Source organism: Taudactylus pleione, unplaced genomic scaffold (assembly GCF_031769625.1).
Source record: "Taudactylus pleione unplaced genomic scaffold, aTauple2 ptg000055l, whole genome shotgun sequence".
NCBI classification, from domain to species: Eukaryota; Metazoa; Chordata; class Amphibia; order Anura; family Myobatrachidae; genus Taudactylus; species Taudactylus pleione.
Window position 1 is genome coordinate 1483941 of NW_028284457.1, and position 16853 is coordinate 1500793.

A 16853-nucleotide genomic window follows, 5' to 3' on the forward strand; every position below is an offset into this window, starting at 1 on the left:
ATAAAGGAATGGTTATGGAGAAAGTGGAATGAAATGCTCAATTATGGACAAACATGACAAAGATCGACTGGGCTGTCCATCACAACACAACATCATTTTGGGTGAGAGTTTTTGATCATTCACTTCACAGTCTGGACCTTGCTAGAAAGAAATTTTCACCTTTTCACTAAACTCAAATTGTTCCTGGACAGGAAACGTTTTAGATGTAATGATGAGTTGAAGCTTGCAGTCAACAATTTGTTCAATGGACTGGAGGCATCCAAATATAACAAGGGGATTTTAAAGCTTGTGAACAGATATGCTAAATGCTTAAATGGAGGAGGTGATCATGTGGAGAAATAGACAATGGTACACGGTGTTTAAAAAAAAAGAAAAAAAAATTAAACAATTTTAATTTGTATTTTGTTTACAGACAAACGGTCTTTACTTACTGGATTACCCTTGTATTTCTATAGGTAATCTAAGTTTTTAAAAGTAGAAATATATGCACCTTTTTCTCATTGACTGTAGAAAATAGTTTCAAGTACATATTGTATAGAGCGTATATAGCCAAACTTCTACCACTGAGGCAGTGGCGTCACTATGGGTGATGACACCTAGTGTGGTGTCTAGGGCCAAAGGTGCGCACGTGAAAAGGGGCTAAGTGAAAAGGGGTCAAGCAAATAGGATCCTGACCTCATGCCTGTAGAGCCTCACCCCCTGATGTGGTTGGCATTTTATGGGCATTACCGCTTTTCACACTTCCATTCTCCTAACACTGGAGGCTTGTCCAGTGTTCTAGGAGCTGCTGGGTAGCTACAAGCCTATCCCAGCACAGTGAATGATGTGCATATGTGTGCGTCATTCATCACCAGTGCAGAGCTCTGCTATTTTGATGCCATCTCCTTGAATGGTGTAACCCATTGCTCTATTAAGGCAGTGCACCCTGGCAGGGAAGAAAAAAACATCCTGAATATTGTGAACTAAGGCTTCCGCACCTTTTCGGTGTTTTGCTGACAAGTTGTCCACCAGCTGAACTTCTGTAGGGCTAAGCGAATTAGAGCTGCCCCCAGGAATCTGAGGTGTAGTAGCTTTAGCACATCCATGGCAACATGTGTATTGGTATGAGAAAGGGAAGTGATGCACTAATCTATGTCTTCGATAAGAGTAATTGCTGTTGGGTATATATGAGGGCACTACAAAAACCTCATTAGGATAGAAATGATAAAACAAAAAGGGGATACTCAGCGCATATACTACTACAAGTGTAAAAATGCTGTTTAGCAATTGATCACCACATATATAGATAGATATACATTAATTCATATGTAAATAGGTCATACTAAGTAGTTACCCAAATCAATATAAAGGTAAATAATTCGATATTGATAAATGTCTAAAGAGTACAGATGAGTCACTCAGGATAACAATTAGAAAAATCAATGTTTATTAAAGCAAAAAGGGAATATAGTAACTCATGCAGTTTTGTATTAAATGATAGATTTAAGAGCTAATACCAGTATACAACATATAACGACAATACGTACAACATAAAGCATAAACATACTACCTGTGTGTGGGCAGGGTGATACACTATGAGCATTTTACTCACTCTGCAAATACAAATTCAGGGGTAGCTGGGCACTATGTGCCGTGATATAACTTCAGTGAGAGTTCAAAGGCTGCAGCTGAGATCCTGGCACAGAGTTTCAATAGGTGATGATAATTCCTTAAGCCTCTCAATGGCTGGGTAAATACCTTGGTTCTCTGCACGCAATGCGGGTGTCGTCAGCTGTGCTTGTTTCACCGGATGGTTACCAGCGAGTCCCGGGGGATGATGTGTCTGCCGGCAGACTTCCACAGTGAGTCGCGGTGAGCGGGTAGTTGCTCGTGTGGCTCGTGGGTGGGATCGACTTTCCTGCAATCAACGGGTTTCGCCTTGGGCTTCCTCAGGATAGCAGATACCAATCCTTTCCACTGGGGCTCTATTTATACGATCCGGCGTATGAAGCAGTGGCGGCCATTTTATTTCTGGGATGTTTGCCCATACTGTAGATGGCTCCTTCTAGATCTTGGTGTCAGCCATTTTGGTAAAGGGAAATAGATCGGGGGTTGCCAGAAATGTGAACATATAAGTCTACGTACGTACTCTTAACATAACTTCACATAAAACACACATAAAGACATGATGACATATAGAGAATATATTTGAACTGATATAAAAATATAAAATATATATATATATATATATATATATATATATATATATATATATATATATTGTATAAATGTTAAAACATATCAATATGTGTATGTTAAAAATAATAATAGATATTGGCTCTCACAATATTATATAAGCCAAATCGATGAATTTCCCATATATGGTGTGTAGCTTAATAAATAATGGGTAAATAAATAGATGAAAAATAATAATAAATGAATATGGATGATTTGATATTTTGATATAAACATGATCATTAGTTCGTTTTCCAACCTTTCTTAAATGCATTGATTTATTGATGTTGAAAAAGGCTATTTGTATTACATGAAGTCTGATAACATATATGGTGTGTAACTGTCCCATATGAATAAATAAATAAATATATAAATATCTGATGTGGTTCAATTTAAAACCAATTATATTTGCTTATAAAATTGATAATAAATTAACCATAAAAGAGTGTTAAAAATTATGGTAAAGGAAGGATTTGTTTCAAAAAGGTATTATTAAGGGGCATGGAATAAACAGGATATAAAAACTTATAGTTATTTGATAGTGATAATAAAAATTAAAAATTAAGGGTAATCGAAGAGGTAGATTACTACTAAAATTCCTTATTGTCTTCCTTCCCCGATAGTCAGTATTTTATAGGAACGGTGCTATTTCTATATCCAGATTCAGCCCTTTTGGGTGCAGTGTACCCATTTCATATATTGTTTTAGTTTCTTCTTTGCTTAATAAGTTATCCACATTGCCTCCTCTCCAAGATGGTATTTTTCTTTTGAGACCAATAAATTGTAGGTCTCTTGGGTTGCTGTTATGTTCTTCTTTAAAGTGGATTGGGATACTGTGGTTCTCTTTCTGGTTTTGGATATTGCAGAGATGTTCCTGTATACGAACATGAAGTTTCCTTTTGGTTTTTCCCACATATTGTAGGCCACATGGGCACGTCAACATATAGATAACTCCTGGGGTCTGACAGCTAATCCGATCTTTAATGGAAAATACCTTCTTATTACTGAAAGATGTAACTTGTTTGGTTAGATGTACCTGATTCCACTTGGTTTTCTTACAGGCCGTACAGGTCCCACACCTTGAGAAGCCTGTAATTTTTGAAGACTTGTTAGTATCTTTCTCTTTTAGGTTATTAGTCACTAATGAAGATCTAATGGTTGGGGCTTTTCTGTAAACTATTCTTGGATGTTCCAGCAGATGCTTCTTCAGATCTTCATCAGCCATGAGAATGTGCCAGTGTCTTTTTAAACTATGTTCTAGTAAAGTGCTTTGTACTGAGTAGTTGGAAATAAATAAAAGGTTTTCTGAATTATTTTCAGGTTTTTCTTTATATCTCAGAAGGTCTTCTCTATTCAAGATGTCAACTTTCTTTTTCTCTCGTTCTAGGTGGTGAGGGTCATATTTTTTCTCCGAAAAATTATTCAAAAGTTCTTTAGCCTGTACATCGAAGTCCGTCTTTTTAGAACAATTGCGCCTTAGTCTTCTCAATTGTCCTCCAGGGATATTAGATAGCCATTTCTTATGATGGTTACTCGTAGTCTCCAAGTAACTGTTACAGTCCGTGGCTTTGATGTATGTTTTAGTTTGTATACGGCCATCCTCAATATATATGGTTAAATCCAAATAGTTGACTGTATCGGCGCTAATGGTACTTGTGAATTCCAAATTCGCCTCATTATTGTTAATCATCTGTATAAACAATTCAAGCTCTTCTCTTGATCCTTTCCAGATAATGATCACATCATCTATATATCTCGCCCACAACTTCAATTCTCTTCCATAATGTTGGCTGTTCCATATGTTATCCTCTTCCCATTCTGATAGGAAGAGATTGGCGTAAGACGGTGCAAATTTAGTTCCCAATGCCGTCCCTTTCTGCTGGACGTAAAAAGTATTATCGAACCAAAAGAAGTTATGCTGGAGAATAAAGTCAATAGCTTCCGTAATAAAATTAACTTGTAGCGGTTCCAGATCGGAATCTTTTTCCAATCTCTTTCTTACATTAGCACAACCCAACTCATGTTCAAACCACGTATAAAGCGATTTGATATCGCATGTGGCCAGGAGGAAGTCTTCTTCCCAGATGATATCTTTTAATATATTGAGGATGTGTGTGGTATCTCTAATGTAACCTAGTTGGCATCTTACCACAGGTTGTAGAAACTTATCTACATATCCAGATAAGTTGGATGTTAGAGATCCTACTCCTGCTATGATAGGTCTCCCAGGTGGTTTTCTGATGTCTTTATGTACTTTCGGCAGATGGTAATATACCGGGATCCTGGGGTCTTCTTTGCTAATATATTGATATTCTGGTGTAGTTAGAATACCTGTTTCCAAACCTTTTTTCAATAATGTACCCAATTCCTTTTTGTATTCCATAGTTGGATCTTTTTTCAATGGTTGATAGGTGGAAATATCTTGAATTTGGTTCAATGCTTCCTCATCATAGGAATTTCTATCCATAAGAACGATTCCTCCACCCTTATCAGCTGGTTTGATCACTAAATTATTATCTTCTTTTAGTGTATAAATAGCTTCTTTTTCTTTTTTCGTGATATTCCTTTTATTTCTACTGATTCTAGTTGTCATATTTTCAATGTCTTGTTCTACTAATTTTTGGAATGTCTTAATGAGAGGTCCTTTCAGATGTTGAGGGTAAAAAGTTGATTTTGGGTGCAGATCTGTATGTTTAAAAACTTTATTTTCTTCCTCTTGTGTATTTTTTGTTGGCAATGGTCTTTGGTTGAAAATTTTTTTCAAAGTTAACTTTCGAATAAATTTGTGTAGATCTATAAAAGTCTTGAATTTATCCAATCTGTTTGCAGGTGCATATTTTAAACCTTTCTGTAAGACACTTGTCTCTGTATTATTCAACTTATGTTGACTTAAGTTCAATAAGCCTTTTGGTGTTTGCTCTTCTTCGGTTCCCTTCTGCAATTTTGGTTCTTTCTTTATAGTCTTCTTTCCTCCTAGCTTTCCTCGCTTGAGTTTGAACTGTTTCTTTTCTTTCTTTTCCCCTTGTTCTTCTGGCTTTTGTAAGTTTTTTGGAATTGCTCCAGTTTGCATCTGCATTTTGTTATTACTCCAGATGAGGTCCAAAAAAGTATCCATATAGCCTTCTGCCTCATCTTCTTCAACATAAGATGGGTGCTCTCTTTGTGTAGTATGCTGTTGGTTTTTATCATTAGGCGATTCATGAGTGTGTGAGCGGAAAGGCTCAATTCTTCCTCAACAGTCTTCTTTCCTTGATTGAAACTGTTAATTAGTAGTTGTTCACTTGGATAATTCAAGTTCTCTTCTAGATTTTTTCTATAAGTTCCCTTCGTCGTGGGGTTTTGTTCCTGATATTGATACTTGTTCCTCTTTGGGTCAGTGATGCGTGTATGATTTCTAAAGTAGACCCTATTGGACGGGTCCCTATTGGGGTATTGTCTTTCTTCTTTCATATGGAATGGACCCCACTCTGTTCGATAATGCTGTGGGTACCTATAATTGGGATTTCTAACAAGGGCTGCTGGATTTATTACTTTCTGTTTTCCTGTATTGTGTCTGGTCCGGAGGTATTCTTCTAGCGATTTTACAATCTCTAGAATCTGTTTTATAATCCTCGAAGTCTCGTGCGAATTTCTTTTTCTTTTGTTCTATGACTTCTTCAATTTTCCTTAATTTATTCTTTGTGAGGTATTCCAATTTTTTGAGGTCCTCCAATTTCTTTAAGGGTTCAATTCTTTTATTAATTTTTTCAATCTCAATTTCTAAATATTTTATAGACTGTTCTCTATCTTCAATGATCAACTTCATTAAATTGAATGAACATGTATCTAAAGTTTCATTCCACCTGGTTAAGAAATTTTCATTTTTTGAGTGGAAAGTTGTTTTTTTTATAATCCTAAATCCTCTCGGTATCAGATTCTGTTCCAGGTATCTGCTAAGGGTGGTGCTTTCCCACCAATGTTTTATTTCCATAGTTTCCAGTCTTTCTTTATTGAGGTAGACTGTACAGAAATTATCTTCTGATATATTCTCTGTATGCATTTGTTTAACACATGGAATAAAGGATTCTAGATGTTTGTACCTTTCTTCACGGTCTAAGGCCATTGGTGCCAGAATAAGTAACTCTTCTTATATATATTATAGTATTTTAATTACACTATCATATATAAGTCCTATATCGTATAAAAAGGAAAATAAAAAATAAATAAAAAACGGGGGGGGGAGGGAAGGAGGGAGAAAAAAGGAGAAAAGCTGCTATCCCTAAAGCAGTGCAATAATAACGTGATATGAGAAAGGGAAGGGATGCGCTAATCTATGTCTTAGATTAGAGTAATAGAGTAATTGCCCCGGGACTCGCTGGTAACCATCCGGTGAAACAAGCACAGCTGACAACACCCGCATTGCGTGCAGAGAACCAAGGTATTTACCCAGCCATTGAGAGGCTTAAGGAATTATCATCACCTATTGAAACTCTGTGCCAGGATCTCAGCTGCAGCCTTTGAACTCTCACTGAAATTATATCACGGCACATAGTGCACAGCTACCCCTGAATTTGTATTTGCAGAGTGAGTAAAATGCTCATAGTGTATCACCCTGCCCACACACAGGTAGTATGTTTATGGTTTATGTTGTACGTATTGTCGTTATATGTTGTATACCGGTATTAGCTCTTAAATCTATCATTTAATACAAAACTGCATGAGTTACTATATTCCCATTGATTTTTCTAATTGTTATCCTGAGTGACTCATCTGTACTCTTTAGACATTTATCAATATCGAATTATTTACCTTTATATTGATTTGGGTAACTACTTAGTATGACCTATTTACATATGAACTAATGTATATCTATCTATATATGTGGTGATCAATTGCTAAACAGCATTTTTACACTTGATATATTTAGTAGTATATGCGCTGAGTATCCCCTTTTTGTTTTAACATCTGTATTGGGTATGACACCTCTGCAAATATTTCTGCCTCGCCATAACCGGGCAAAGTGTTGCGTATTTCTTTCTTTCGACATTAATTGTGCAGAGGTTCATTCTCTAAAGTGGACTGGCCATGCTTTTCCACTCTTCTCCCTTTTCAGGGATGGGATTTTGGAGACTTTACACTGGCGTTGTCTCTGTGGTTCCTTTAAGAGCTCAACATATCCTGGGAAATTGCATCCTAATATGATAGGATAGGGGAGCTTAGGACCAACCATGGTGACCACCTCATAAACATGCCTCCTCATAAACATTCTGTGGAACCATGAATGCAGAGTACTTCAACTAACCCTTGCACCTTTTCCACTGCCTGGGCAGGACAGCCTCTGAGATCAGGGTTAGCATACTCCCTAAGTCTATAATAGCTGGGAGTTCTCGGCTATTCAGTAACTCAGTTTCCCACATTAATGGGGGTATGGAATCCAGGGGTACCATCATGCAAAAAGTGGGGTATGTAGCACCCATACTAGCAACCCCACACTCCATAGGCTCTGTTTTTCTGGTAATGTCCTGCCTTATATGACCAGGCTCTGTGCACTCATAGCAAATGACCCTGGCATCTCCCGTGGCATTTCCTTGAGGAGGGGTGACAGTCGGGGTCACAGGCCAATGGGGTGTCATCTTAACAGATCACTCATTCACTGGTATATTTTCTGGCATCTTTGTCATATTTCCTGTCATCTCAATACAGTAACTTATTCCTCTAAATTTTGAGGATCAGCATGTATGACCCAATGCTGCATATTCTTCCCTAGGGTTCTTATACACTGGTCAATAACCACTGTCTCTACAATCTAAGTGGCAGTGCTGTCTTCTGGCTGGAGCCAGCTCTGCCCCTGTCTGGTGAGTTCTGCAACCTGCTTCCGAATAGGGACCCCTGGTATTAGGGCCTATTTGTGGAAGCACTGTGCTTTCCCAGAAGAAATGAGACCTGAGCTGGCCAGAATAGCACTTTTGACTAGGTCATATATCTCTGCATCAGCAGAGGACAAATTAGAATTGGCTTTCTGAGCCTCACCAGTGAGATAGGGGGCAAGTCAGTCAGCCCAAGTATCTGCTGGACATTTTAAATGCTGTGCCACCCTCTCAAATATCAGCAAATATGCCTCTGGGTCATCTGAGGCAGACATTTTCTTCAGATGCCCAGAACCTGTACTGTAACATTTTTTCCCCTGTCTTTTGGTGAGACAGGGGAAAAAAATTTACAAATTTACTATAGTGCGAAAAACTTCCCCTAATTTTATAGTGGGAGGGGAATGTACAAGTGTAGGTGTTTTTAGATAACAAGCCAGTTTACACAAATAAATATATCTCTTTCAGCAAAGCAATTGTAATTCACATTTAACACCGAAAAATAAAACACTACTTTTTTTTCCTACAGCAATGCAGGGGTTAAGCAGAACACAGAAAAAAAAATGTCTTTTTCTCTTCCAGCACTGCAATAATATGTTTGTCTTGCTCTTGTTCAGTCAACAGGTGATCTTAATTAGACAGCATACTAGCTGGTGCAGATACTAATCAGAATTTGTTATATCTCAAGCACCTTTGTAGAAACAAAGCAAAGTAACTTTTTTTTCTCAGTACACATAAACAGCTTTTGCACAGTAAGTTACACAATGTCCTTAATATAACTGCGGTTTTTCTGGTTCACCAACCATACTCATGTATACCAAATATTTTGCCTTGTCAGTTCCTTTGCTATGCTATAGCTGTCTAGTGTTTGCACTGCGACACAGCAGTGCAGAGGTCCCTGTGCGGGCCACCACATGTAACATGGAGTAATGAAATGAGGACTCCAGAGAGGCAGGTACTTGGTAAGCAGTGTCTTTTTAATTGAAGCAGACACTGCACCTTAGCATACGTGAGCGTAGGCCTTGACACACACAGGCACAAAACAGAAAATAAGCAAACAACATAAAAGTAAATGTCTCAGCACTCCTTGTGCAAATGCCTGTGGACCCTCCAGGTCCTGGCACCCTAATGCTAACCACCAGCCCCAGTTATCCAACATCTGGAGCAATGAGCAACAGGTGTGTGAGAGTTTTAAACCCTTCCTGTGCTGCTGACATCCTGCTGGCTCTGGGCGACCTGGAAAACAAGGAATTCCATATCTACACCTTGAGCTGTGCAGCCCAGAAAACCCAGAATTCCAAACTTCCACTGTAACTGCAGAATGTGCTGGTCTTGTTTTCCTCTCCTTTGGAGGGAGCTTATCCCACCAGAATGTTGGCAATTCACGTGAGAGATAACCACTCTCACCACACTGTTGAGACTCGCACCCTCCAAATGATGCCACTGATTGAGGTTCATTGCAGTAAATGTTAATTATCCTATTTGGCATTACAATGTTTTTCCAACACAGCCATACACAGCAAGGAACTGAATTATATGGAAAATCGGCTCTTTATTTCTCCCTGGCACCACATATAACACATCATGGATAACTAGGAATACAGAGCACATGCAGGGGCAATACAAGATTATTTTTATAAAATATTGCCATCTTTGTGATCATAAGAGCTTCATTACTGGCACACATTCTACCTTAGGTTTTAAGACTCATAAACCAAGACCACTGCTACTATATCTTATCTTACTTTTAGCATCCATACTTCCTTATTCCTTTATATTATTGCAATATAAAATATATGTGCTGACAGGATTCTGAGTTTTGCACAGAAGCCACATGCCAAAGCAAATAAGCATTAGTGGGTTGAAAATTGCTCACTAGCCAATTTTCAGATTTTTAAGAATTTTAGTACAATCATTGATGCTGCACTGTGGTAGCTTATTACACACTTGTATTGGTAGCTGTAGGTGTATCATGTAAGTATTGCACCTCAACACACACCTATTCTCCACTCTCTGGAGTTGCATAAAATTGCATAAAATTGTAAATGTTACATCATGTCTAACACCCTACCAACCATAAGGCACACCCATAAAAATACACTTTCACCACTCAATGTTTTAATGATATTATTTATGCATACTGTTAGTGCATCTTTATTTTGACAATGAGCACTATGCCACTGCTATCCCTTTGTCTGCATGTCACACATATTGCTATATAACACCATCCAAATGAAAGATGGAAATAGTCTTTCTGAACCATTTCATTTCTGGGCATTGCCAGCCTACTTATAGGTGTATTTTTGTTTGTAAAAATAAATCAGTCTGCCATGGATATGCCACTGTCTGAATGCCAGGTATGTTTCTTTTTTTTTTTTTTTTAATAAATAATCAGCCCGGCACTTTTATGCCACTAATATGGAAGACACACCGGGATGGACAACACCCAAAACTAAAAAGGTTTAAGAAACATGACATCTTTTCCTATATGAAGAGATAGCAGCGGCAGTAATAAAAGACAGGACATTCAATAAAAATAGATAGTGGTGAGTATAGCAGATCACACAGAGTTACAATATACAGAAACAGTGACATAACCATCAGTACAGTATATTGAGATCGATGAACCAAGAACATAGCAGAATGTTCAAAACCCATGTGTAATGACCTGAAGCTTCCTGGGGATTACATCTGATGATGAAAACAATTAGCGAAAGGTGATTGTGATCACAAATGATGAAGAGAAGGTACATTTTTGCATTGTTCATTGCAATTTTAAATACCCCCATGGAGCATCTTCTCTTTATTGGTAGCTTGTGTCAGAAATGCCAGGACTAATTCCTGAGCTGAGGTAGCTTGATGGATAAAGATGAGCACCAGCATTTCTGCAGAGTATGCTGCTCTGGAAAGGAGATACTGCCACAATAAGCACTGCTGGAGGTGTGTCTGTGTAGAATATGGGGTACTGTTGGTAGCATCAGGGAAAAAACTGTTTTCATCAAGATAGAACATTATGTGGCTTAAGAGGTGTGTGAGAATGCCATGACAGTGGGAATAGTATAGCATAGTTAGAAAATGCAATATGCAGTTTATCATTTGTAGACAGGCCCAGAAATGTGAACCTTTTGTGGTAACCTTTTGCTATGCTGATTGGTGGAACTCATGTAACAATTTCTGTATAGTAAACCCAGCATGGAAAAATCTGTATGGGTGTACCATATGACTCTTCTTTGATTTCGCATCTGCTTAATAAAATCAGGCTTTAGCTGGGTGAAGACCTCCAGTTCTTCTGGCTGCTTGAGAATGTGTTTGCCATGGAGAAAATGTTCCAAAGGACTATACCCTACCACCTGGAGTCAAATCTGATCAAATTAGTTTGTAAATGAGTACATCTACTGTAAGTTCCTTAGAGATACCCCACCCTGGTGTCATCACTATCTACTTTTGTTAAGTGCCCTAGCTTCTATTACTGCCGGTCTCCATGTCACACATATTATATACCTTTGAGAATTACTTTTATCATCTTTCTCAAACCATATTACTGCTAGGTGAAGCCCACCTTGTTGTGTCTTTTATTAAACTGCCAACATACATTATTTACTACTGTTGTGCCTATATGTTTCAGAGGTTTTGTTTCTTGTAATAAACTGCCATGTTTTTATGCTGCCATTCTATCACTAATGTTAGCCAGCCTTTGACCAATATTGGTGAAGCTATATTGACAGTTGTGAGGTGGGCAATAGAGAATTGTATGTAATTTGCTATAAATGAAAGCAAAGGGAAAATGGTTTTAGAACAAAAACCAATACATGGGGGTCTGAGCATTTGTTTAGTCATAACACACTGTATATGAAAAAATTACCATGAATGGATATTGAGTCTTATATAAAGACCCACCTTATTTAAAGGTGACTATTGTATTGCAGCTAGAGATGAGCGGGTTCGGTTCCCTGAGAACCGAACCCACCCGAACTACGGGCATCCGAGTCAGATCCGAGTCGACTGTTTTTCCCGCCTGACTTGGATCTGAAAATGAGGCAAAGCATCATCAACCTGCTGTTGGATTCTCTTGGGTTTTGGATTCTATAAAGGTCCCGCGATCACCACCATTTTTCATTCTGGCAGTGGAGAGGGAAGCAGTAGGGAGCTGGGAATTGTGCTGTGCTGTTGTTAATTGCACGCTGGTGCTGTGCATAGGGGCTGGCTACTGTTGTCCATAAGGGCTGGCTGTTGTCTATAGAGAGACTGGCTGGATGTTGTCGTGTCCACAGGGGCTGGCTGGCTGTCATTGTCCTATCCATAGGGGTTGGCTAGCTGTAGTGCTGTGTTTTCCAGGGGGTGCTCTGTCCTTCAGGGGTGCTCTTCACCCACCCCAGTGTGAAAAAAATAAAAAAATAGTGTTAGCCACACTTGTCATCAGTGCAGGGGTGCTGTGCTGCTGTCTGTTAAGGGGCTGCTGCCTATTTTCAGGGGTTCACCCGAGTGTTAAAAAAATAAAATAAACAATTTTTTTTGTGTGGCATGTTAGCCACACCTGTCATTGGCATAGGTGCTCAGGGGTGCTTTGCTGCTGTCTGTCAAAGTGCTGCTGCCCAAAAATTAAAAAAAAACAATTTTTCTTGTGTGCATGTTAGCCACACCTGGCTGTCACTGTCATCGGCATAGCTGCGCAGGGGTGCTGTGCTGCTGTCTGTCAAGGGCTGCTGCCCAAAAAAAACAACAACAATTTTTTGTGTGTGGTTGTGTGCATAGTGAGTATGGAGGACAGTCACATGACCGGAGAGCAGGATCCACATACCAGTCTTGTAGCTGCCTGCAGCAGTCATGATGACAATGCAAGGCCGTCAACATCATCTATGAAGGCAAATGTACCAGGGCTTAAGTCAGGCTAAAAAAAAAAATCAACTTTTACCCTGTTAAAGCAAAAAAAAATTAAAGCTAAGTCAGCCTTAGAGAAACAAAAAATTGGCAATATGCCATTCACTACATTAAGTGGCAAGGAAAGGATAAGGCATTGGCCTGTATTTATGATGACTGATGGTTCTAATGATAATTTAAGCCCGTCTGCTTGTAGGAGAGGTACAAAAAAAACTTAATTGTTAAGACGAGTAAGTCACTGGAACCAACTGCTCTGAAAAGTCACAAATCCCTGAGGAGAGTCCAAGTGTGTCTTCTGTTGCCTTGTGTGAGCCTGACCTTTCTAGTAATACTGTACTTGAAGAGGATCCTCCTTCCACCATTTGTGTGCCTTCTGACATAGAAATCGAGGATGCTTCTCTGGAATTGCACAAGGAGGATGAGGATATTTATCTAGTTGGTAATAAAAACAAGGATGATGAGGATGTTGATGATGATGAGGATGTTGATGGCAATGAAGTTTATGTAAAAACTGTAAATCAGGCAATAGTTGTTGCCCATGGTGGGAAAAATCCCATTGTTGCCATACCTGGGCAAAGGACCAAAAAATCCACTTACATTGTGTGGAATTATTTCCACCCAAATTCAGACAACCTTTGCCAAGCCATTTGTAACCATTGCCAAGTAACAGTGAGTAGAGGTAGGGACCTTAACCATCTTGGAACCTCCTCCCTGTTACGTCACATGCAGCGCATTCATGAAATTGGAAAGGGTATTTCAAATTCTAAACCTTTGGGGACAAAAAAATGAACAACAATCAGTCCAGTGTCACCTAGCTACCCCCTTCTATCTGGATCCAAACGCCTGCAATCTTCACCACCAACACCGGAATCATTATCAACATCCTTATTCGTGATCGGAAGTAGTCCTGCATCCAATTTCATTAGCATGACTGACTCCTCTCCTATCTGTTGTTCCTTAAAAGGATCCTTGAGTGCTACGCCTGTTGCTGCTGCTGGGGGTGGATCTTCATCCCAGAAAGGGACCAAGAAGACTACTACTAGTAATTTAAAATAACAATTGACTATTAAACAGTTCTTTGATAGAGGAAGTAAGTATAACAGCTGTCACCCAGTTTCACAGCGGATGACTGATGCCATGATGGCTGTGCTAGTATTAGATGGTGAAATAATAAAACATTAGGATGATAGTGTGGAGGAAGTGACGGTATTGAGGATGTTGTATTTTTTGCGTAAATCAGCCACCAGTGGAAGCAGTTCTTGCCCATCATAAAAAGAAAGCCAGAAAAGCCATGTCTTGGGTGTGGAATTATTTTAATCTAAATTCTGACAACAGTTGTGAAGGCAACTGTTCCATTTGTAAAGCCAAAGTTAGCAGAGGAAGGGACGTTAACCATCTAGGCACCTCCTCCCGATTACATAATTTGCAGCGAGTTTATGCAATTTGTTTAACAAAATTATAATTTGTAAATGAATAACAAGCAGTCCAGTATCAGCTACCAGTAGTTTGGACCAACACATGCAATCTCCACTACCAACACCCTCATCATCCTCCTTAATAATTGAAGGTAGTCCTTCCAAAAAATGTTTTGTGGGTGCCCAAACAAACCAAGGAGTTCAGCCACAAAAGTGTCAGTCCTAGTGGCTAAAGTGCTTGGTTTGTTAAACTGTGCATGTCCTTTTTAATATCCCACATAAGAGTGGGTGGGAGGGACAATTCCATCTTGCACCTCTTTTCTTTACATTTGGCACAATTTGGGGCATTGCCGACTGACATTATTATAGTTTATTAAACTGCCATCCTGTCTGCCACTGCTGTGTGGCAATGATTCATAGATGTCCTATATTTTTTTAAGCTGCAGTGCGTTTGTGCCGCTGCTCTGTCGCTTACTTTAGCCAGCCAGCTCGCTGTAGCCTTTGGCCTACAGTATATTGGTGAAAAATTGTTACATTAATATTGTGAGCTGTGACGTAGTTAAAAATGCCTAGAAATGCCTGAAAGTGATTGTTATTAAGGTTAATAATACTGTAGGAACAAAAACAGACCCAAATTATGAGGTTTTTAACTGTTTATATAATTTCTTTGAAAAAATACAGATCCAAAACCAAAAACCAAAAACAAAACACCAAGGAAAAAAACAAAACCAGATTCAGATCCAAAACCAGGGGAGTTCCAGATTCAAAACCAAAACACGGGGGTCTGTGCACATCTCTAATTGCAGCTCACATGTCTGAACATTCAAATCCATCCAATAGTCTTTTCACAGACCTCCATTGAAGAATAATGTGTATTGTAATACTGAACCATGAGTTTCAATGATAAATAACCCACTTTTAGGCAAGACATTTGGAGTTGGGAGGGGTGACCTTAAGGGTAGTTGTGTTTTCCAAATGTGGACAATTTTTTTTTACTTTTTTAATAGAAGGTGGTAACTTCTGTAGCTAAAGGTAATTATTGTAAACTAGTAGCCAGAATGGGATTAGAAGTCTACATATAAAAATATGTAAACAGAGAGATAAATAACCTTTTGTCTGTGAAATGAGCAGCTATGTCACCATATATGATGTTGTACTTTTGTCCTTGTATGTGAACAATTAAACTTTACAAGTGGCAGCATAAACCTTTGAATTCAAATATGAAATTCAATAAAGGAAAAAAAACACAGACCTTTGTAAAATTGGTAACTTGGGATAAGGCCAATATGTAATGACTGTGATATTAAACATTTACTTTGCATTTCCTTTGCAAATAAGGAGGGTGGGAATTCATTTAATATAAGGACAAGAACCCAAGGACATTGCCAATTAGAAAATTAAACATGGGAATTAAATATCAGAAAAGGTTACAAAATCTGGAAGTCTTTCATTTTTATTTATTTATTTATTTTTAATTTGACATAGACTGATGTGTATAAATTGACTCAAGCATCGCACTTAACTAAAGCATAATGAGCACTGGAGTTTCTAAAATGTTCTCCAGATCACACTTACAGAGTTCCCAACACACTTAGAGAGTCTCTTGTGCCTGCAATTGAAATGTAATTCATGCAAATGAATAAGTCCTCAGCTTACTAAAATCAAAGCAAACATAATGTCTAAAAGATGTATGTATTTAATTCATAAAAGGCAATTTCAATGTTTGTTCTCTGATTGCGCTATATCTTTCGGGAATACAAATATATTTTACATTTCACTTCTATTAACCCTATTGCAGATTTGATAAGCCATCACATACTGTACAGTACAGTAAAAGTTACCATAATGAAATTAATGTTAGGCCTGTGTATATGGGTGTGCACATTGTGATACACTTTTATTTTTACAACATATTTACAAAGTTAAGCTTTAAATGCAGATCTGTCAACAATGTGCTTTATTCCTGCTATACCTACTCTCCCAGTGCTCTGTATCACATGCCCATGGCCAATATTGTGGCTGATTACCTCATGCATGTCTTGTATACCAAGCATACCGCATCATAGCCTAAGCCTAGCAACAGTCTTTGATAAAGTGCCCCCAACTGCTTATTACATTTCAAAATGTCAACAAAGGCACAATATAGGAGTGCAATGCATTCCAATACTTTCTGGCAAAATAGAATGAAACACTCTCATACTTTTAATTATTTCCTTACACTTACCTCTATCTAGTATTCCTATTCAAATGATTTGCACACTAGCTATAAAATTACTTCCAGTTTCAACTTTCCTTAGACTTCTGCCACCAGCCCCTCCATCTATACATTTATTTATTAATTATACTGATTGGGCATGTATTGTAATAGATAAGCATTGTGTACTCGATGCTGGCCCAAGCCTAAAGTTTTTGGTAAGAGTATATAGATTTTGGCACCCCATGGATGGTGGAATTATATTGTACAGGCAGAAAAGCTTAAAGCACATAAGTATGTATAAATAAG

At 38.3% G+C, this 16853-nt stretch overlaps 1 protein-coding gene across 1 annotated transcript in view; it reads left to right on the forward strand.

Annotated features, from left to right (window-relative positions):
- STPG2 (sperm tail PG-rich repeat containing 2) overlaps positions 1-16853 on the forward strand; it is a 975224-nt gene that overhangs the window by 813095 nt on the left and 145276 nt on the right. The gene's annotated exons all lie outside the window — the stretch shown is intronic.